General features: G+C 39.3%; 1 pseudogene; it reads right to left on the bottom strand.

Annotated features, from left to right (window-relative positions):
• Positions 1-14,822: 14,822 nt before the first annotated feature.
• The window catches only part of LOC144379876 (steroid hormone receptor ERR1-like), a 140,156-nt pseudogene continuing 131,496 nt past the window's right edge, over positions 14,823-23,482 (bottom strand).

The raw sequence follows: 23,482 nt of genomic DNA, 5'->3' as shown, positions 1-23,482 counted from the left end.
ACTTGGCAGTGAGCTACTAGACCCTGTGTAATAATGTGGTTCCAAGGTGCCCTGGGAAGAATCTTGCCTGAGAGCTTTTTTCCAGATGCCTCCCTTCTGCAGCAACTTTCTCCCAGCCATCCTGAGAGTAACTCCCTAACTCGTTTTAGTATTTTGTTCCAACATTGCCTTCTGGAAGACAGCATCCCCGACTGTTCTATTTAACACTGTCACTGCCATGACATTTGCAAGCCTGGTTCTTCTGTCCCTTATCTACTTTAGCTTTTCACACAGCTTTCATCCTATTCCAGCACAACACATAATTTTGTATAGATTATTGTTATTGATTATTGATTATCTTTTCTGTGCTGGAATGTAAGAGCCACAAGGGCAATAGTCTTTGTTTTGTTTATTGATGTATTACTAACCTATCGTAGTTACTCTAAGGAGCGCTGTTCACTGAATGGCTCAGCATAAGTGTATGTAATATCAACCAGCATCGTCACAAGCCTTATGTAATATGTTACTTAACAAAATTCTAGGATTTTAAGCCTTGTGGGTAAAGGCGAAGTATCTTCTGTTGTTCCGTGATATTGGGTGACTAACAGCGTCTGGCCCATTGGAAATGTTAAACGTACATTTAATGAAGGGGAAAGTCAGTTCTTATTCCCATTGTTTCACAGACAAAGAAACAGATTTTAAAAGGCTAACATGCTCTCTCCAAACAGCTAATAAGGGAAAAAGATGAGGAGTCGAATATAGTTTTTGAATATAAAAGTCTAATTATAGTCATAAGTCTTTTGTTTTAAATTAGTTTAAAAAATAATCCAGCTACTTAAAACTGTGGCTGGTGATGCATAATTTTACCAATGACGAAGCTTGCTTAGCCTGTTGGTGGCAATAAAATGCTAATTTTGATGCTTTTTCATATTAATAATCAGGTGAGAAGAGCAAGGAAAAGTGCTAATGTTGTATATGCATCAGCTTATATTGCGGGTCACATGATTTGCATAACAGTCCTTCTGGACTCCCAACGATAGGCACACTCCTAACCTTTACATTCTTCTCCTGGAAAAATGCTAACATTTGATCTAATGTGCATATGCACTAATAATTTATTATGAAATACTGAAGGCAGTGACTAACTAATATCATGTTTGGAGCTCAAGGTGCCAGCAGCAAAAGAATGCAAATTAAAACCATTATTTCATCCTTATTCTGTATCAACGGGAGAAGGCCCGAAAAGTAACTGCCATCTGGAGCCAAAGGGTATTGTACTTTTTTGTGTATATTACAAAGTTCAGTTGTGCTTTTTAATATCCTATCACTTTTGGGGTAATTATTTTATTTATTTATTTATCTTTCTGGGTAATTATTTTAAATGTAAATACTAAATTCCTTAAAATTATAGTTGCAGTTTATAAGAACACAGCAATGCAGGTCATTATGAAGTTTTGGTTAAAAGCTTCTATGTTTTGTCAAAACTAGTTTGAGTTACTCATCATTTGGGGGGGAAAGTGAACTAATTGGCAATAATCCTCCATTAGTTATTGTCCAAAACACCCAAGTTGACTAAATATGGGAGAGTCGTGAAGCATGGGACACATGCTTTGCTCTGGAAGGGAATATATACTATTTTTCCAGTCCACTATTTCTTGCAGTGAAATCCTCATTTATTTTGAGGAGTAGGCACTGTGAAAGAAAACATCATTTATTTGCAGACTATTTTTATTATGCAATTCTCCATAACTTAGGACTTTTTGGACTGTGCAATACAAAAATAAAGGCATTATTCTAATTTGAGCATTTTATTATCAAATGGAATTCTGGGGCGCCGGTGGCTCAGTCTTTTAAACATCTGCCTTCGGCTTGGGTCATGATCCCAGGGTTCTGGGATTGATCCCCGCATCGGGCTCCCTGCTCGGTGGGGAGCCTGCTTCCCCCTCTTCTTCTACTGCTCCCCCTGCCTGTGTTCTCTCTCTCTCTCTCTGTCAAATAAATAAATAAAATCTTAAAAAAAATGGAATCTTTAGAGTTAACATTGAATGTGTTTCCGATAAGAACATTGTTCTCTGGTATTCTCTGTTGCTAATTAATGCAGAATTTTATTCTCTGGAAAATGAAAGAAGCAGGTGGGAAGATTGACATGATATTTCAAGGAGTCTGATTATTTTTCTTTCAAAAATGGAAAGACTGGCCATCTCTGCGGGGATGGCCATGGGGTTCCAGGGACAGCAGAGAGAGGGGTCTGCATCAGCTCCTGTGCAAACACTTGATTGACCCCGCAGAGTTCCACTCATACAGCAGGGTAGACAGGTCTTAGGCCTGGAAAGGTTTTGAAGTAGGTGTCAGCGTTAATGCACCGTGGTCTACACCAGCACAGCAGTGCTTCCCGTGGACTGTCCTAGCCATGCGGCTTCTGGCTTGTGGGCCAAGAGAAATAGCTGGAAAGGATAACACGATGCATGTGAAGACACTAATTAACTGGGTGTAATTAATTCTTAGACATCAATTGACTTCTGAATTATGTATGTTATAGCTGATAGTTTTGTTTTTATCTTTGGCAACTCTTTTCATGCCCATAAGTACAAAACGACAGTTTCTGCTGCCGTTCTGACATTGCGTTAATAAATCGACGGCTTTAGTTTGAAGGAGGCTATTCCTTTCTTTTACGTGTTTGAAGGGAAGAGGTCCAACTTATCTAACGTGCTTTAGATCTTTAACATACAAATCTGAAACCATATGGAAGATGCTTTAAAATAAATTTTATCTACTGATATCTCTGTCTATCTGTGTAGGCAAGAGGGCAGACCTGTTTTCATTGGTTCATCACGGTAGTGAAAGCTTAATTTCCAAAAGCATTACTAACTGAGAATCTAAGTAATATTGACATCACTTGGCCCATAGTCAAAACCTGTCCAAAATCGAAGGACATTTAAAAATCAATAAGAGAAATAATTCTTGCTAGGTTATTTTTATCAAATGTCTTCAAGCAGGGGTAGAAAATAAAATCATGATCAATGGTACAGTAAACACACCGAAACCCGTTTGATCCTAATATAAAACAACTGACTGAACATTTAGTCCTGTAGTTAATGGACAAAAGATTTGCTGTCAGTCCCTGCTCCCCCTTCGAGTCCTCCCATTCGGTGAAGGGGTATATTATTTGGGGCAATATCACATTGTTGGTGTATCCACAGGTGACTGAATCTGAGAAACAGATTGGAGTGAACACTTCCATGAAGATCAGAAAAAAGCTTTGGACAGTCTTAGTGCACTAGGTCACATGAGCATCTCTCCAATGAGCAATTGGCAAGCTTGCCATGTTGATTGCCAACTGCTCTCATAGAGCAATTGATAACGGTCCTTATAAAGGTCATGGATTTACCACCTCCTGATGGGGACATCCTTCATTGCAGGTATTTGTCCCCCAGCTGCAGCTTTAAAAGGCTATCCTTTTTTTGCCTTAACACATGCCATCTCTAGGTGGTGTGTTATCTGAAAGAAACAACACCCCTACAGTGCTGTAATGGGGATCCCTTGGTCAAAGGCAGTTGTGAGTCCTCAGACCACCATATTGGGTAAGGCCCTGAAGGCAGGAAATGCAAGATCATATCTAGAATATGTGCCGAATCCAAGTCAGAGTGAGGAATTGTCCCTGCTGGGTGAAAGGGGCCTGGTGTTATCAACTTGTCCACACCTAGAGGCAGTTTTGGTTTCTCTCAGGAATGGTGTTACATTACGGGATCAGCACTGGATTAAATTATTGGCAGTATGGACAATCACCAGTGCCAGTAGCTACAGCAGTCTTTGTCAGTGGGAGCACAAGTTGATGGGCCCACACACTGGCCCCAACACTGCCAAGGTGATTTTTGCGCCCATGAAGCCTTCATGAAAGTCCAAGAATGGACGATGACAGAGACTCTCTGACATCCGCTGGGCAGTTATTTCTGTCCACCTCCCTCGTGGTGGATGCTTTCTACTGGGCTTTTATTATGTGATACAAAGATATTTCACTTTGTGCCCACCACCATATGTCCATCCGTATGCCTCTTTACAGACAAAGGCAGTTTCATGCTCTTCAAGCCACAGATGTTGCTGAAAAACTGGATCTTTGTATGCATGAAAATGAACCTTGCTCCATATATCATACTTACAGAAATGAACTCAAAGAGGATCATAATACTAAATATAAAAATTAACCAACAATATTTTAAAAAGAAAACCTAGGATCTTGGGTTAGGCAACTATATTTTAGGTAAAACACCAAAAGCCTGAATCTTCATGGAAAAGATAGAGTAAATTGGACTTCATCAAAGCTCAAAACTTGGGCGCCTGGGTGGCTCAGTTGGTTAAGCGACTGCCTTCGGCTCAGGTCATGATCCTGGAGTCCCAGGATCGAGTCCCGCATCGGGCTCCCTGCTCGGCAGGGAGTCTGCTTCTCCCTCTGACCCTCCTCCCTCTCATGCTCTCTGTCTCTCATTCTCTCTCTCTCAAGTAAATAAATAAAATCTTTAAAAAAAAAAAAAAAGCTCAAAACTTGTGCTCTTCAAAAGATACTATTAAGAGAATGAAAAGACCTGCCAGAGACTGAAAGAAATATTTGCAGACCATATAGATGATGAAAGACTTGCATCTATAATGCATATAATTCAATAAGAAGAAAGTAAATAATCCAATGAAAAAACAGGCAAGAAATTTGAACAGATTTTATCACATATGTAAGGATGGCAATAAGCACATGAAAATGTATCTCAACATCATTAATAACTAAGGCAATGAAAATTAAAGCAACAGTGAGATGCCAATAAATCTGCATTAGAATAGCTAATATTAAAAAGACCTTACCAAATGTTGGTAAGGATATGGAGGACCTGAAATTCCTACAGTGCTAGTGAATGTAAAACGTGATGACCTTTTGGAAAACAGTTTGGCAATTTCTTAAGAAGTTGAACATAACCTACCATGATCCAACCATTCCGCCCCTATGCACCCAAAAATAATGAAAGCACATGCCACACAAAGACGCGTGCATTAAGGTTCAATGTGACTATATTTAGAATAACCTAACCTGGAAGCGACCTAAATAGTCCCCACAAGTCAGTGAATATACAGACTGGGGGGTACCAAGAACACAGGATAGTACTTAGAACGGAAATGCCTGAGTTATTGTCACACGCAACATGGAGGCTTCCTAAAAAAACTATGTTCCATGAACAAAGGAGGACAAAAAGGGGCGGTGCTCTATGATTCCATTCAAATATAACTAAGGTGGAAAATAATCTCTTGATATGGATTTCTTTTTGAAAGGAGAGTGCAGAGAGACAAGAGGGAGATAGTGGTCAGAGGGAACATTTATGGATGATGAGTGTTTCCATTTGCTTGATTATGCTCATGCTTTTGCAAGCACATGCATGTGTGTGTGTATGTATGTCAAAACGTATCAGATCATATACCTTAAATATATAGCTTTTGTATATTAATTATGTCTCAATAAAGTTGTTTAAAAATTAAAATAAATCAGAAACCAAGAGCAACCAGCTCGGCATGACTTATCCTCTGTAATTTTCAAAGACTTTATTTTTTAAAGCAATTTAAGGTTTATATATATATACACACACACATATGTACATGCTATATATATGATGTATATGTAAACATTTAATCAAATGCGTCATTGTTATTATTTTTAACAAGTTGTAATGTGTTAGATCAATTAAGATTAAGAAAAATAAGTCTTCTTTTGTCTTCATTTATTCCTTCTTCAGTGTCTTCATTTATGTAGATCCAAGTTTCTTACCTATATTAATTTCCTTCTCTCTAAAGAATCTCTTTTAAAACATTTATTGCAAAGCAGGTAACAAATTCCATCAATTTTTGTTTGTCTGATAAAGCTTTCATTTCTCCTAAAATTCTGAAGGATAATTTTACAGGGTACAGAATTTAGGCTAATTTTTGAACAACATTTGTGAACATTTCAAGTATTTCACTCCACTCTCATCTTGCTTCTTGGTTTCTGAGAAAAACTTGGATATAATTTTTATCTTTGTCCCTTTATAAGTAAGGTATTTTTTCCCTTCTGGTTTCCTATGGGATTTTTTTCTTTATCTTTGATTTTCTGTAATTTGAAATTTATATACTTAAGTGTAGTTTCTTTTTCTTTCTTTCTTTCTTTCTTTCTTTCTTTCTTTCTTTCTTTCTTTCTTTCTTTCTTTCTTTCTTTCTTTCTTTCTTCTTTCTTTCTTTCTTCTTTCTTTTTTTTGGCTTTAATCCTACTTGGTATTCTCTGAGCTTCCTGGATCTGTGGTATGCAGTCTGACAGTAATTTGGGGAAATTCTGTCATTATTGCTTCAAATATTTCTTCTGTTCTTTCTTCTCTTTTCTCTCCTTCTAGTGTGTATGTTACGCCATTCATTGTCCCCACAGTCCTTGGATCTCCTGTTCTGTTTTATTTAGTCTTTGTTCTCTTTGCACTCCAGTTTTTGAGGATTCTACTGAGCTATCCTCAGGCTCAGAGATTCTTTCCTCAGCCAGGTCCAGTCTACTAATAAACCCTTCAAAGACGCTCTTCATTTCTGTTACAATGTTTTTGATCTCTAGCACTTCTTTGTCATTGATTAGAATATCTAGTCCTCCGCTCACACTGTCCATCTGTTCTTGCATGCTGTCTATTGTATCCATTAGAGTCATTTGCATATTAATCATAGTTGTCTTAAATTCCCAGCCTGATAATTCCAACATCCCTGCCACATCTGGTTTCTTTGCTTGCTCTGTCTCTTCAAATTTTGCTTTTTGCCTTTTGGTATGCCTTGTAATTAAAAAATTTTTTTTTTTAATTTATTTGTTTTTTACAGAGAGAGAGAGAGCACAAGCAGGGGGAGTGGGAGAGGGAGAAGCAGGCTCCCCACTGAGCAAGGAGTCTGATGCGGGGCTCGATCCCAGGACGCTGGGATCATGACCTGAGCCAAAGGCAGATGCTTAACAACTGAGCCACCCAGGCGTCCTTGCCTTGTAATTTTTACTGATAGCTGGACATGATGTATTGGATACAAGGAACTGATGTAAATAGGCCTTTGGTGATATAAAGGTGAGCTACAGAGTGAGGGGAAGTGTTCTATAGTCCTGGGATTAAGTCTCACTCTTCAAGTGAAGGGGTGTGTCTGGACCATGAACATCATAAGTGTTTCTCAGTCTTTCCTCCCCCCTCAAGTAGGACAGGATGGCTAGAGTAGGCTGGAATTGGGTATTTTTCTTCCCCAGGTCCATTAGGCTCTGATAATACCCAGCAGATTAGATGCTGGCTGACTAGTTTCCCCTGTGTTAAGGCACTGTTAAGAACAGAGTGCTCTGGTGGATTTCAAAATGGTCCCTTCTATTTACTGTGAGAATCCAGTCAAGATCCTGGAGGTAAATCTCAAAACATTATGGTGCGTCCCGATGACGGGTTCCCCTGGAGTTTTTAACTCTCAGAATTGTTCAAGCTAAGCCTGTTGCAATTCATCAATTATGGTTCCAGCTTTCCTATCCTAGCGCTGGTCCCTGGGGTAGTTCCCAGCGGTTCTATCATTCTGTATTTTCACCAAAAATTTTACCAAAGTTGTGCCTTTAGCATCTAATTTGAAAACTATCTTTTTGAGAGAGTCATAGTAACTGATTCTTCCAATATATTGTACTTAGTTTTCATGGAAACAATGACCTCTTCTTGCTTTCAAAGTTAATAAGCTTATAAAATATTTAATTCAACTTACTAATAACAATAACAAAGTCAGATGACATAATCAGGTTTTGAACAGATATAGCTGAATCTTAGTAAGCATGTAACTGATCTGTTAGGTCCAGGAGTAGATACTAGTCCCAAGGAGTCCTGTACCTGTCATGAGAAGTGTTGTCCTTGGGCATCAGTAAGCCCAGTACTTACAGACTGAAGAGAAAACCAGTAAGTAATTTAAATACACTATACTTAGGAAATATTCCATTATGCTATGGTCCACAGTCTCATTAAGTATAGACTTAATACTAACCTTAAAACTTTGACTTTAGCTTTTATGGTACAACAGTTAATCATTTTTACCATTTGCTCTTTAACATGAGAACTAATTCATCACAGTGGTGCAGTGTTCAGAGATGAGATCAGGTCCTCCTTAACGCGTGTGCACTTTGTAGGTATTATTTACAACACACATCCAGTCAACGAAAAAGGAAATCTATACTATCACACATGGAATTGGAAGTAAGGGCCGGCCAACTGATATTTCACCATTTTAATCATGGCATCTCAAATCCTACAGAAGAATCATGTACATTAGAATAAATTTATGGAAGCCAAATCACTTTGGAATCTCTTCATTCTTTAAAAATATGCTTTGAACAAATGAATGTTAGATTAACAGCCAATCCCCTTAAATAGTTATACACTTTAAAAAGGAGGGGAAAAAAAGAAAAAGAAAAAGAAAAAATCAAAAGCCACCAATGCTATTAAAACAAAAATGCATATTTCAGGGCTTTTTCACCATTTTCAGTTTTCCTATGAAACAGTTGCCAAGGGAACCTCGTGCTAAACAAAACTGCTGTCAAATGTCATCAGTAAAGTGAGCTAAAATCACCCATGGGATTCTTCTCTTGCAGGCTTTATTCATTACTTTCTAAATCTGTAAAGCTATCATTTCCAGGGTTTCTTTTGAGTACTGACATAAAAAGAAACAATCATAATTTGTAAGAGTGTCAGTGAAAAATACTCTCCCTCCTCCCAGAAAGTGCTGTTCTCAAAGTGAGAAAAGATTACAGTGCGCATCTCCTATCATTCCCTCAAGAACCAGGAAATATTAGTAGTTGCTTTCAAAACAAAACAAAAAAAAAACATTTTGAAACTAAGTTAACGTAACCTCTTTCATAACTATGGGAAAGAACTACCTATTGATGTATAGGAAAGGGAAAAACCCAGGATATGAAATATTTTTTGTTCTCATTTCATTACTTGCTCCGTGGCCTGAATTGTTTCTGGGAGAAATGCTCAGTCCCCAGGAAAGTATTATGAACTGCCCCCCTAGTAAAGTCTCAGAGCTGTAAAGCATCCAACATGGCCCTAAAGAAAAGCTAGAGACAAAGAAAAAAAGGAAAAGTCAAGTAAGAGTGTGTCATGCACTGTCTTTGATCAATTGTTCTATAACTTCCAAATTGCACTTATAATTGGAGGAAGTATAAAAGCTGGCCGAGGCATCCAGAGGGCATTGTGAGGGCATAGGATTTGAAGGCAGATTCAAAGTGCAGGTTATCAGGTCCGTGTTTCCTATCTCACTTAGTCTAAATGTTTCTAAATATTACTTTATTTAGTACAGTTTTTTGTCCTAAATCTAGGAATAACAGTTTTTCTCATTTAGAATGATACGATGACTCTACACTAAAAATTAGTAAATATTTAATAACTAGTAGATGCTACTAATATTATTAACATCATTGCTAAAATTTATAATAGATAGAGGATGGGTTATTTAAAATATCTTTAAATTTTTGGGACGCCTGGGTGGCTCAGTTGGTTTAGCGTCTGCCTTTGGCTAAGGTCATGATCTCTCAGTCCTGGAATGGAGCACCACATCGAGCTCCCTGCTCAGCGGGGAGCCTGCTTCTCCCTCTCCCTCTGCTGCTCCCCCTGCTGTGCTCTCTCTCTCTCTCAAATAAATAAAATCTTAAAAAAAATAAAATTCTTTAATTTTTTAAGTTAGATACTTTGAAAAATGCTAAAATTGTTTAAGTGATAAAACTACCATTGTAACTTATGTGATTCAGCTATTCTGTAGCAAAGCACTTGAAGTTATAGTCAAGGCATATAAAAATGAGTGCTTTCTTGTAATGAGACCATATCTCTGTGGAAATGTGAATACAATGATACAGAACCAGTACATTAAAATATTCTTTGGATCATCTGTCTTTATTACTTACAATAAAAGAGTTTAGCGCAGAAAATCTTCAGATCATAGAAAATCATAGTGACACTAAAATTATTTTTCTGTCATCAGGATACCTCGTTAGTCCCAGCATCACCCAACCTTTCGGACAGGTCACTATTAGCTCAAATATTGAAGAGGAGTATCCATCAATGTGCACTGGGAGAGGGTTCCCAGTTTTTCTATATAATACTTGAAAATGGAGGTTTTGATAAACTTTTCTGGTGGTTTGGATAGGATCTTTACAAAGTGAGAAAATTGCAAAAACAGAGGAATGAGGGAACTGGGAATTAAGAGATCATTTTTGTAGAAAGCAATCACAAGCTATGATGAGATCAAATAGAGCACCAGACATTCCAAGTGAGAGAACCAGGAGAAAGAGTCATAAGTGGTTATGTTAACTCTTGCTGTCACTGCTGGTAATCTAAATTCAAATCATATGCAGGATAAAACTAGAAATCAATGATTTCTTCTGAGAGGTTTGTGGATGGATATAGATGTGTAAAAGTAAAACACTTAGACTTCAATATGCCTCTATATTTTTTAATTTATTGTATAAAAAATCCAGCTTATTTACTTTCAAATATTAAGTTCCGGTATAAATTGAAAATACGGAAAACAAAGTCAAGCAAAACAATTGATATATTAGTGTGCTTTCCTCCAGTTTTAATTTCATTGATAAACAAAATTTTTAATCCTGTGATTATAATACTAAAAACATCTATGAAGTTATCCTGCTAAGCATGACAATGATTTGCACTGTCTTCCTCACTCACTGATTTAACTGGAAGAAGTGGCTCCATTGTCATCAATGGGCCAGTGGGTCCATCTTCCTCTCTGTTCTCATCAGAATCGTGGTCTAATCTGAACAAACAATATTTTAGTACTTTCAGTGTGATTTTATGCATTTTCATATAGTTTAAAACATGAATATATTTGCATATCATAATATGTTGGCAGGTAAAAGTCATCATATTATTCAGTCTAGATCAAAGCTCTGTAAATGCTTCAAATAACTTTCCAGTTTTACTTTGAAATGCCTTCTTTCTCTTCATGGTATGTTAATTGGGAAACTTTTTTCCCTCACAATTATTTTACTTATCACCAGATTCTTAAAATAAGTAAATAAATAAAGCTCAACATTGTTAATCAACAGGGAAATGCAAATCAAAGCCACAATGAGATATCACCTCATACCTGTTAGAATGGCTAAAATCAAGAAGATAAGAAACAACAGGTATTGGTGTGGATGTGAAGAAAAAGGACCCCTCCTGCACTGTTAGTGGAAATGTAAATTGGTGCAGCCACAGTGGAAAACAGTATGGATGTTCCTCAAAAAGTTAAAAATAGAAATACCATATGATCCAATAATTCTACTATTAGGCATTTACCCAGGGAAAATGAAAACACTAACTCAAAAAGATATATGCACCCCTATGTTTATTGCAACATTATTTACAATAGCCAAGACGTGGAAGCAACCCAAGTGTCCATCAGTAGACAAATGGATAAGGAAGAAGAGGCATATATTTTATGGAATATTATACAACTATAAAAAAAAGGATGAGACCATACCATTTGAGAAAACATGGATGGACCTAGAGGGTATTACACTAAGTGAAATATGTCAAAACTGAGAAAGACAGATACCATATGATTCCTCTCATAAATGGAATCTAAAAAAATTATAAACAAAAAGTAGAATCAGAACTATAAATACAGAGAACAAACTTAGAGTTGCCAGAGGGGAGGTGGGTGGGAGGTTAAGCAAAATGGGTGAAAAGGAGAGGGAGATACAGATCTCCAGTTATGGAATAAGTAAGTCGTGAGAATAAAAAGCAGAGAATAAGGAATAAAGTCAGTGGTATTGTGAGAGCAATGTAACGGGACAGATGGTAGCTACACTTGTGAACAAAGCATCATGTATAAACTTGTCAAATGACTAACTTGTACACCTGAAACTAATGTAATACTGTGTGTCTACTCAAATTAAAAAAAAATGCTTGTGTAACAGTAATAATGTAAAAAAATAGAAATCGTTAGGTATTTCAGTTCAAATTGAGATTTTTTAATGATATGAATCAACATTATAGACAAAATTAATGAAGATTTCAGACTTCTGATAAATTTTATTTGTAATAATCATTACCACACTTGCTAGTCTATAAAAAGAGCTGTCAGTTATAGTTCCACAATGAACTTGTGACTTATGAAACATTTTTAAAAAGAGGAAAGATATAAATGTGCAACCCAGGAAAAAATTCAATTAATTTATTCTTTCTTTTATAAAAAAAAGCTTTTCCCCCAAACTATGGCATTTGTACATTAGAAAGTAGTGCAGGGGCGCTTGGGTGGCTCAGTCATTAAGCGTCTGCCTTTGGCTCAGGTCATGATCCCGGAGTCCTGGGATCCAGTGCCACATCGGGCTCCCTGCTCTGTGGGAAGCCTGCTTCTTCCTCTCCTACTCCCCCTGCTTGTGTTCCTTCTCTTTCTGTGTCTTTCTCTGCCAAATAAATAGATAAAGTCTTTAAAAAAAAGTACTGCAAAAATAGATGAAAAAATAAATATAATAAAAACATTGGTCTCATAAATCATGCATAATCTTAGTTAAATTCATTTAAATATAAGTGATTTTAGCAAATGTAAGGGAGTTTTAAAAATGTTTATTTAAATATTAGTTTACTAAATATTCTTATGAAAAACAGCTTTAATATTTATGTAGCACTCCCATGATCAAAAGCATGTTTAAGATACTGTCTTATTATTCACATTCCATCTGTTTCCCAGGCCTGGAGCTCCTAAGTCACCTAGGCGGTAGGAGAACAAGGTCTAATTCAGACCTGTGGGATTCTTCTGCCTATTAACTGTAAAGTGTGGGAAAATGACTTTTCTGGGCCTTACCTCTTTTTAATGAATTGGTGATAATAAAATCTAGATCTTAGATTTGTTCTGGGTATTAAATTAGTTAATATTGTAAAGCTAGTAGACCTGTGATTGACAAGTAGTAAACATTTATTTTAAAACGCTGTAATGGAGTTTTTTAGCTAAAAGTTAGGACAAGTCCGAGATTACTTATTGAAAAGAAATGACTAAAGACATTTATCAAAGTACATCGTAGGTGAAAAAGCATCCAGAGTATGTATCCTACTTTGCACTCCTACCAGCAGCAAACAAAATGTTGCCTGTTCCTCAACATTCTATTGGAATTTCATTTCCTTTCTAATAAGGAAAATCTTTTAAATCCCCTGTATTGATTTGATAAAAACGTTCAACAATTTTTACATACGCTTATTAGAATCTGCATCCTTTTTCTTGTCATTCCTACAGCTTTTCTCTTGACGTCCACGATGTCTTGTAGGTGACTGTGAAGTTGCCTCTACCCACCTATCTATCCAATTTTCAAAAGCTATGAACGCCTTCCCTGCTATTGTGTTGGAACTCCTCTTGCCTAAATTTTTTAGCTTCTCTTTCAAAATGTATGATGTATAGAAATACTTAATTATAGAGAATTGATGTTATTGCTTTAGGTCATCCTGCCTTTGTCATTGTGAATCATGATTATTAAATATACTCCAACCAAAACTTACATACATATCCATGTGCATCCATTTCTGATAAATGTTGGTTTGACTCCTCTTTATTTAAAATTTTTTTTTAAAGTTTTTTTTTTATTTATTCATTTGAGACAGAGAGATACAGAGAGATACAGAGAGAGAGAGAGAGCATGAGCAGGGGAGAGGCAGAGGGAGAGGGAGAAGCAGGCTCCCGGCTGAGCCAGAAGCCAGACGTGGGGCTCGATCCCAGGACCCTGGGATCATGACCTGAGCCGAAGGCAGACTCTTAACGACTGAGCCACCCAGGCGCCCCTATTTTAAATTTTTTAAAGATTTTTTTATTTATTCATTTGACAGAGAATGAGAGAGCACAAGCAGGGGGAGCAGCAGAAGGAGAGGGAGAAGCAGGTACCCGCTGAGCACGAGCCCCATGCAGAACTCGATCCCGGGACCCTCGGATCATGATCTGAGCTGAAGGCAGATGCTTAACCAACTGAACCACCCAGGCGCCCCTTTTTAAAATTTTGTATAGGATTTGTCGTGTTGAATATTTTGAAAAGAGTAATTTATTCTTTTTTTTTTTTTTTTGGTTCTTGAGCTCGATATATTTCTTTTTCTCATTAAAGGTTCAAAAAGAAAAGTGGTTTCTCTTCGCTGCAAATATACATTAAAATAGAGTCTCTGTACAGCCAAAGGCTCTGGGCCCTGGCTTGCCCCATGCCCCTGCACCTCCCTGGCCAAACCCAAAAATAAATATAGTGTGATTGCTCTGCGGGGCATAGAGGTAGTGCTCTCCCTACCCCCTGAGGAGGCTGGGTGGGAGCTGACGGGGGGCCCTGGCCACCCCAGGGGTCCAGGGGCTGGAGCCTGCTTGGAGTTATTGCTTCAAGGGGGGGGCAGTAAAGCCCAATGCAAATGATGAAGAGGAGCGAAGGGGGCAGGGGCCTTTGCTCTCCAAATCTCCCTCTGCTCTGGAGAGGGTGTTGGATTAAGCAGCAGCCAAAGCATCACCCACTGGGAGACTGTGGCCTCCACTCCCTTCCCTCCCTGAGGTCAGGCTTCTGCCCCCCCCACCACATCCCCTGCAGCCCCCTATGGCTTCCACAAGGCCCCTACACTCTGGGGGCACGTTATGGCTGGCAAGGGGCAGCACTGTGCCCAGAGGCTGGGCACACACATTCCCAGCTTCTAAGACCCCGTGGGAGCGGGGAGGGGAGGGCGTAGGGCCTGCTCCCAGGGGCTGATAGTATTGCCCTGGCACTGCCCAGACCCCAGCTCTGCCCCCTTGGGGCTGACACCGTACTGGGCGGGTCCTGCCAGCACCCCCACCCATGCCCACCCCTTGCCTCAGTCCATCATGGCCTCGAGCATCTCCAAGAGCAGCCTGTGCCCTCCAGCTTCCCGCCATAGAAATGGGCCAGCATCTTGCCCGCTGTCTGGCGAAGGAGCGGAAGTGTGAGCAGCAGCTGCCCGCCCGCCGCCGCTCAGCACCCCTCAGGGGCCCGCCCGGCCTGCTTCAGGCGTCGTGTAGAGCTTCTGGCAGCCGCTCCACAGCCTCGGCATCCTCACGGTGCACAGTCTGACCTGGCCAGGGCAGGGCCTTCAGCAGGACGTACTCCTCACGCTCCAGCCTCAGGGCCCGCAGTCCCTCACCAGCTGCTGCAATGCGGCCCCTAGCTCCCCCAAGCTGGCGGCGCGCGCCCCCTCCTCATCCGGGACCAGGTCCTCGGCGAAGGCCAGCTCCTCCTGCGGTGGCAGTGAGCGCTGGGCCACACCCAACACCGAGACCTCCATCCACACGCTCTGCGGGACTGACAGCTGGTCAGACAGTGACAGTGACGACAAGCCTGGGATGCTCTTGGCCCAGCTGATGGTGACCGCAATCTCTCGGTCGGCACTTGGTGAAACGACAGGCCTGGCAGGCCTTGCGTCTCCGCTTGGGGATCTCGCACTCGTTGGAGGCCGGACAGCTGTACTCGATGCTCCCCTGGGTGGTCCTCTTGAAGCAAGCTTTGCAGGCCTCCCAGGACGCCACACCATAGTGGTAGCCGAGGCCACATCCCCACAGGCCAGGCAGAGGCTTTTGGGTGGGGAGCTGAGCACCAGCTTCCCACCACCCTGCTGGCCAGGCCCAGCCCCCTCCCCATCCTCCTCTCCCTTGTGGCCTGGGAGGCAGCGGGTGGAAGCTGGCCCAGGGGCCAGGGCCACGGGGGGCTCGGTCTCGGTCTCCGAGGAACCCTTTGGGCTGTCAGGGCTGGCTGGCTCTGCCTTGATGTAGAGAGGCTCAATGCCCACCACCTGGCTGGACATGGCGCTGGTCACCTGGGGCTCCCGCAGGGCGGACGGACAGGCATGGGGGCCGAGCGGGCAGGCATGGGGGCCGAGCGGGCAGGCATGGGGGCCGAGCGGCCTGGAGCGCTGGGGTGAGCCTGGGGCCGGGAACGGCCCTCCTCCACCGCCTCCTTGGGCCGCACCGCCTGGCCGAGCTTGTAGGACACAAAAGGTAAAAGGAGTAATTTATTCTTACATAATCTTTAATGAGGGACTAGCCAGTTGTACAGTCACTTTCTATATAATAAACCATGGAGAACTATATTAAAATAATCACATAAGGAGGCCAAATAGAATTATTCTGTAATAATGCTGAATTATTAGAAAACGTATGGATATAACTATATAAATATATTAACTATTTAAAATACATATTCACATACTATTTTGAAATGTGTTTTCTTCTTGATAGATAGTAAAATGTAAGTAAACTATTGCAATCATCCAGGCAAAATATGATACAGGCCTCAATTAGAACAGCTTTAGCAATAGAAATGGAGGCATCAGAATCCTGACTGGAGAAGGGGAAAAGAGGACAAGCCATGCGTGCTCGCATTTTAGAATGGCTGTACATTGCTAACATTTAAAGAGTTTCTGATGATTCTTCAATCAGGGAAGGATACGGGACAGAAAGAAAAGGTGGACTGTCCTGTGCTCACATGCTGAGGGACTGACTGCACTTCTTTTGACCACAACGGAAGAGCAATTTCAGCCAAACAAAGCAGTAACTTCGGTCTTCGGGACAAACTGTGCTAGACTGCACACCCTCTCAGCAGCATTCCAGCTCATTACGTGGCCCATGGGTCAGTGTAATCAATAACACTCACCATCTGTCCTTCTGTTTTAACTAGATTTTTCTTATTAACTAGGTGCCAAAATCATGAGTTTCAGTACTGCTGAACGAACGCATTTATCCAGGAGGCATATATTTATCATGGGCCAGCTCTCAGTCACTGCTTCAAGTCTGGGGGAGCCAGGAGCTAACAAAACAGGCAAAAAAATCTCTGCCTTTAGATGGTTATGGTTGGGAGGAAACACGTAGTACTAAAAAAGTAAATACATGGAATGCATTGTACTGTGGATGTGACAATGATATGTTCCACGGAGAAAAGCAGGATTAGGGAGGAATGTTCAGGAGGACGGGAGGATAAGGTCTTGTGATGACCACGGCAATTTTAAATATGTAAATAAGGGAAGACCTAGCAGGAACAGGGATGTTGCAGCAGATGCTCTAAGCCTTTGGGGATGGGGCTGTGTGAAGCTGGAGTGGGTATGGTTAGAGTGGGGCTGAAAGAGAAGCAAATGCGAACGCCCTGCAAGGTGAGGGTGCCTGGGGGTTTCAAGAAAGGTGAGGAGGCCAGCGTGGCCTGAGCACAAGGACAGCAGAGGTGCCAGTGAGCCATGAGCTCAGAGCGAGTAATGGAAGTGGACATCTATGTGCATTCAGCATACAGGGAAAACTGAAAACTTTAATGACTGTCGTCCAAAATATGGGCGCTCAGAGGCAAAATTCCCTGCTCTCTGCTCCACTGATAATTATTAATATCAAAGGCCAAATTAAACAATGTTGATGGGTAGGAGGCCTGAAGACCTCCAAAGTATTAACTTTACTGTAAAGCCGGGTAAATGGGAGGCAGCTTAACCCATCAGCTCAATGAAGAAGAGAAATGTAATTTACATCGTTGGAAAAATGTATTTTTACTTCTAAGTATTGAGTATTACATAAGGACAGCTATTTGGAAGTCCCTAGCAGGTGGTCTGAAAAAAATCAGGAAAAAAAGTCTATTAATGACAATGTACTCTGAAAAACATTTCAATTAATGAAAGTATACTAAAATTATATTTTAATAAAAAGATTTCCATAGTACAAAAAACATTTGTATTTGGAAAAAATAGGAAATTTAGTTCGATAAACATCATTTAGGTTTTTATTATTTACAATATCTTTAGATAAATGCAAGACTCTATGTTGATAATATGGACTAAAAGCACTAACGTACTTTCATATGCATATCACTCATAGTGATGATCATGGTGGTCCCGCAGTATGAAAAACCACGGTAACAGAGCCACTCAGAGCATTCTATCCACTGGAACTTGTATCTGTGTGGGTATGCTTCCTATCCTATCTCAACAAATTATAATTCTGATTCCCTATCATTTCTAAATACGATATATTTAAGAAAAAGTAGGTGAGACTAAATAAAGCAGGATACTTCTTTGCTTCTGATTTAATAAAATTTGTGATAGACAAAATGAGAAAGGATATCCCATGTCACCCTGATTTTAAAGAGTACAATATATTAGAGATAATCACATTTCCCCACAATTCCTGTACTATTTATAGTGTTAATGCCCTACTTCACAAAATAAGGTATTTCTACAAAATAACTAACTTCAAAAACTATTTTTGAAGTTTGACAAACATTGGCTCATACAAAAATATTTCCTGTAGAACTGAATATTTTAAAATGTTCGTACATCGGTGGTCTAAGTTTGAGAGTAAGAAAGTGAGTGAAAGAAATCAAGAAATGCCTCTCCTAACTAGAGAAAACCTGATTCTGAGTCTAGCAAAAGCTAAATATGAATTCCAAACACATAATCTTTAACCATATGAAATGCAGTTAACACATTTATTCTTTATTGTATTTGTTTCAGAGGATAGTCATGAATTTTTCCAAATGTTTAGAGTTGTCTGAAGGAAGCACACTTTTTAAAAAAAGGTTTATTTTTCAATATATTGTTATTTCAAGTGAGTTAAATGTCAATTTGGGGGGAGAAAATATAGCTATAAATATGAAAAGGCATATAAAATAGTACTCAAAAGCAAGATGAACTATATTAAGTCTAAAATATTATCAATTTTATTCTTTTGAATATATTTCCAAATATGATTTGCTCAAAGATTATTTTCTTGTTGAGACTCAATTTCTATTTAGACGGAGAAAAAGCTCTTATGGGGAATACAATACAGCACAATTGCTTCAAATTATACCAACTCATATATTGGTATTTTGCTAGGAAAAATCAATGGCAGCAACCAATTCTTTACAATAGTTTCATTAAAAATCACCTCTGCGGTCTGATATTTTCTTTCTGAAGTCAAAGGAAAAGAACACTCTTATTTTATGTTTTCTGACCAACCACCAGCTTCAATTAAAATCCTTAGCTGGATACATTCACTCTGGAGGAGAGGAAATCAAAATATATTGCTTATCCTGCTCTAAACCAGTAGCTGGGATTCCTGGAATTACTTCAGTGGCTTAATTATTGACACACTTAAATCCCGATTTATTTGCCCCTCATGGCATCTGAAAAATCAAGCAAAATCATATAAAACATATTTTATTTATTTATTTGGTGGTTTAGATAAGTAGTTATGAGGAAGATATTTGCTCCTAGGATTGTTTCCCCAGGAAGTAGTCAAATGTTTTATCTCGAAATTGAGAATTTTAGTTATTCATTCGAGCACGCTCAATTCTAGCACTATGCTGGGCAGTGGTGAAACCATGTTGAATTAAACAGAGGAGTTAATAGATGCATTTGGCTTCTTAGCAATGAATGTATATTAGGGAAGAAAACAGCCAGTAAGGGAATGTGACAAATAAATATAAAATTTAAACTCTAAAAATAATATCCCAGATGGTTATGCTATGTCATGAGACCATATAATGAGATAATTTGGACTCAAGGCAAGAAAGTTTGGGGGGAAATTTCTCTGAGAAAGTGATGATGGGTAGGAAGAAGAGCAGGAGGTAACCAGGCAAATAGAAAGTGAACTGTTTCAGGAAGAAACAGATGGCACGGAATTCAAGGACTGGGAAGCAATTTGAAAAGAGCATTTGAAACAGCAGTATGGATAACAGCTGCTGGTCACCTGCTCTGTGGTGACAGGCCTACCCTGACCAGTTGACGTTCAGGCCAGTGACCGACACACCCTGACTCTTCACCACGTCCCAACGTGGACTAAAAGCTGTCCATGAGATCTGGCTTCCTGAGGAGCTTTAAAAGGTGATCCACAGTGTATTTTAAAACTCCAGGGGAGGGCGCCTGGATGGCTCAGTTGGTTGAGCGACTGCCTTCGGCTCAGGTCATGATCCTGGAGTCCCGGGATCCAGTCCCGCATCGGGCTCCCTGCTCAGCGGGGAGTCTGCTTCTCCCCCTGACCCTCCCCCCTCTCATACTCTCTCTCTCTATCTCATTCTCTCTCTCAAATAAATAAATAAAATCTTTAAAAAATAAAAATAAAATAAATAAAATAAAATTCCAGGGGAGTTAAAGCCACATGGGGGAAAAGGAAGGCAGCTAAGTTACCGTCTTCCGGTTTCCTGTCATCCATGCACTACTCACACACCATCTCCCCATGCACCCGGGTCAGCAGCCACCAGAAGATACAGACCTAGCAGCAGCCTGCACCTCCGGGGGCTTGCTTTGAGGCAGAGGTCAGCGTGGTGATGTCAGACTCATGGGGCTTCATCTCTGCAATGAAGCATCATTCCATTCCTTGAGGCGAATCAGCTTTCCCGGAAAGTTGAGAGATATTAAAAAGACAAACTTTTATAAAGTAAAATCAACAAGACTCAACGATAGACTGGATTTGGGGAGAGAAAACTGATGTGACAGGATGAACACACGTGAGAGAACTGAGTGAAGGAAGACCGGATAGACCAGGCTGTGGAGCATAGCACCGATGCCATCTTGGATGTGTTGAGCTTGGTGGGAACAGCCCATGGATTTGAAGCCTGGTGGATAGGTTTTAGCTGGAGACACAAAGGTGTACGTCTGCATATAGGCTGTGAATGCAGCCGCCAGTGTGCCTGGTGGGCTCGCTTGGAGCCACACGGGAAAATAGCCCAAAGCAATCAATCGTCAAGGAGGTCCAACATGTATACTTGGAGTAAAGCCTGATAATGTTTCACATCATTCAGTGGCAACAAAAAAACCAATCAATCAATTAATTAAAACTAAATCAGGCAAATGAAGAAAATGTATCAAAAATGAACAATTGGTATATCTGGGTGAAAGGTATACAGCTGCTCATGGTTTCATTTTTTTCAACATTTCTCTAAGTTTCCTTTTCTTTTTTTTAATAAAAAGAGAAAGAGCGTATAGTTAACATGAGCACATACTGTTCTACTATTTATTTAGAAGAAAAATGACCATGGTGGTTAATTTTCTATGTCAACTAGACTGGACCAAAGGGTGTCCAAATAGCTGGTAAAACATTATTTCTGGATGTGTGTGCAAGGGTATCTCTGGAAAACATTAGCATTTGAATTAGCGGACTCACTAAAGTAGACTGACTTCCCTCATGTGGATGCGCTTCATCCAACTCACCCAGGGCCCGAATAAAACAAAAAGGCAGAGGAAGAAGGCTTCATTTTGCCCCCTGCGTGCCTGCCTCTGCTGGGACGGTGGTTTCCTGCCCTTGAACTGAGATGTACACCATCAGCTCCCCTGATTCTCAGACTCAGACCGGACTACACCACCAGCTCTCCTGGGTCGTCAGTTTGCAGGCGGCCAGCTGTGGGACTTCTCAGCCTCCATAATCATGGGAGCTAATTCCTCATAATAAATCCTCGATGAATATGTGAACAGGGGGGAAGACAGACTGATTATGGGAAGCTCTTCAGAAAAGTTTGCTTACAGCATTTATAAAACTGCCTTAAAAAGCTAAGTTATTCAAATTATTAAATGTTAACAAAAGTATCATTAAACAGCATAGAAAAAATAATTTGTAATTGTATTTTAATATATGTTTTTAAAATCTGTGAATTACTCTTTTGTGTGGTAGTCAATGGAGGCAATTCTGTCAAAAAAAAAAAAAAACAGAGAAGAAAAAAAACGAAAAAGCTACATCATCCATATTATAGTCAACCCTTGAACAACATGAGGATTAGGGGCACCAACCCCCGACCTGATCAAAAATCCACATATAACTTCTGACTCCCTGAAGACTTAACTACCAACAGCCTACTGTTGACCTTACTGATAACATAAACAACCAATTAATATGTATTTTGTATGTTTTATATATATATATATATATATATATATATATATATATATATATATTATACACTGTATTCTTAAAGTCAGCTAGAGAAGAGAAAACATTATTAAGAAAATTAAAGGAAGAGAAAGTATATTTACAGTACTGTACTGTATTAAAGAAATCTGTATATAAGTGAGCCCACATAGTTCAGACCCCTATTGTTTCAGGGGCAACTATGTATATGGCCACCATACATGACATGTGAGAAAAGTCCTTAGCAACACTACAATCTACCTAGACATATAAGTCCACTAAAATAAAAAATAAAATTAATTGCATGTTATAAAACTTATTTGATAAGCATATATCATTGTTAGATTATTCCAAGGGACAATTAATTTTTCTGGAAAAATATGATTTAAAAAAAAAAAAAACCCACTATATTTTGCTATAGCTATGGCCATTCCAAAGGCAGATGTATCCAAAGACAGACAGCAGTCCCAATTAGTGTCTGACCCAGGTCAAATCACTTTTTTGGTAGCTGCTTAATGAGCAAAGTAATACAAAATGTCCTCAAAGATGTTGGAACAATAGTTGCAAGCCCATGAACCGACATTTAGAAAACTTGTCAAAATTAATAGAAAAGGTATTGCATTAAGTTCTAGTTATGACATTGTTTAGTAAAAAGATCTCATCTTCATAGTTAAACTCATTTTTACCCAAATCATTCAAGTAAATTAGTTTGGGCAATGTAACATCACATATTTATTGAAGTAAGCTATGACAACAGTTTTAATGGAGAGTGTCCAAGGATTTGCTAGCAGTCGGCCAATCAAACCAAATAGCATAATTGAGGTGAAACCTTTGTATATCGAGGACACCATATTTTAAAATATGCAAAGATCTAACAAGGAATACATAACCTGAGAACATGTATCATAAAATTTTCTTTCTAGTCACTGCTTATTGAGCGTGAATCAAAAAGGTTTAAAATTTTCTATGTTTGCAATTAGCACATCAGTCTTATGTACCATTTTCACCTAAATGAGCATTGGTGTAAAGAGAAGTGCTATTGTGTTTCACATTGTCTATAAGTCACTAAAGACTAATTTATAATGAATATAGAGCAATACCTATATTATATTTATTTAATTTCTTTATACGTTTATTAGTACATTTAGGTTGTAATTGTTTTCATTGTTTAGAACAGCTTCATGAGGAACTGAATAATGTAATCAGAATTTTTAGATCTACAGGGGATCTTAGAGATCATTTCATTTCACATAGGCAAGGGGGAAAAAAAAAGCCTGGAGAGGTTGAATGAGTTTTCCCAGTAACCACGGTTATTGAAATGATCCAAGACTAACTACACCAATTGGCGCTTCATTTTATTTCAAATCCAGTACTAACAAAATACAACTGTAGGCAGAAGGTAAATTGTGTCCCGAAGCTGGGTGATATCCACATCACCTCTGGGAAAAAAATCCACTGCTATTGTTATGGCAAAACAACATCACTGCAACCAAGTTATTACAGTGTCATTGCCCAGAGGAACAGAATAGAAACTCCAGAAGGCCCTGTTGAGGATTCCATTCCTGTTTATAGAGATCCTAAATAATAGGCTCTTTTTTTTATTTTTTAACACCTTAAATATATTTATTATCATAAGTACTTTTTCATT

This window comes from Halichoerus grypus, chromosome 13 (assembly GCF_964656455.1).
Source record: "Halichoerus grypus chromosome 13, mHalGry1.hap1.1, whole genome shotgun sequence".
In the NCBI taxonomy this organism is placed as follows: domain Eukaryota; kingdom Metazoa; phylum Chordata; class Mammalia; order Carnivora; family Phocidae; genus Halichoerus; species Halichoerus grypus.
This window is presented reverse-complemented; position numbering and strand designations above follow the sequence as displayed.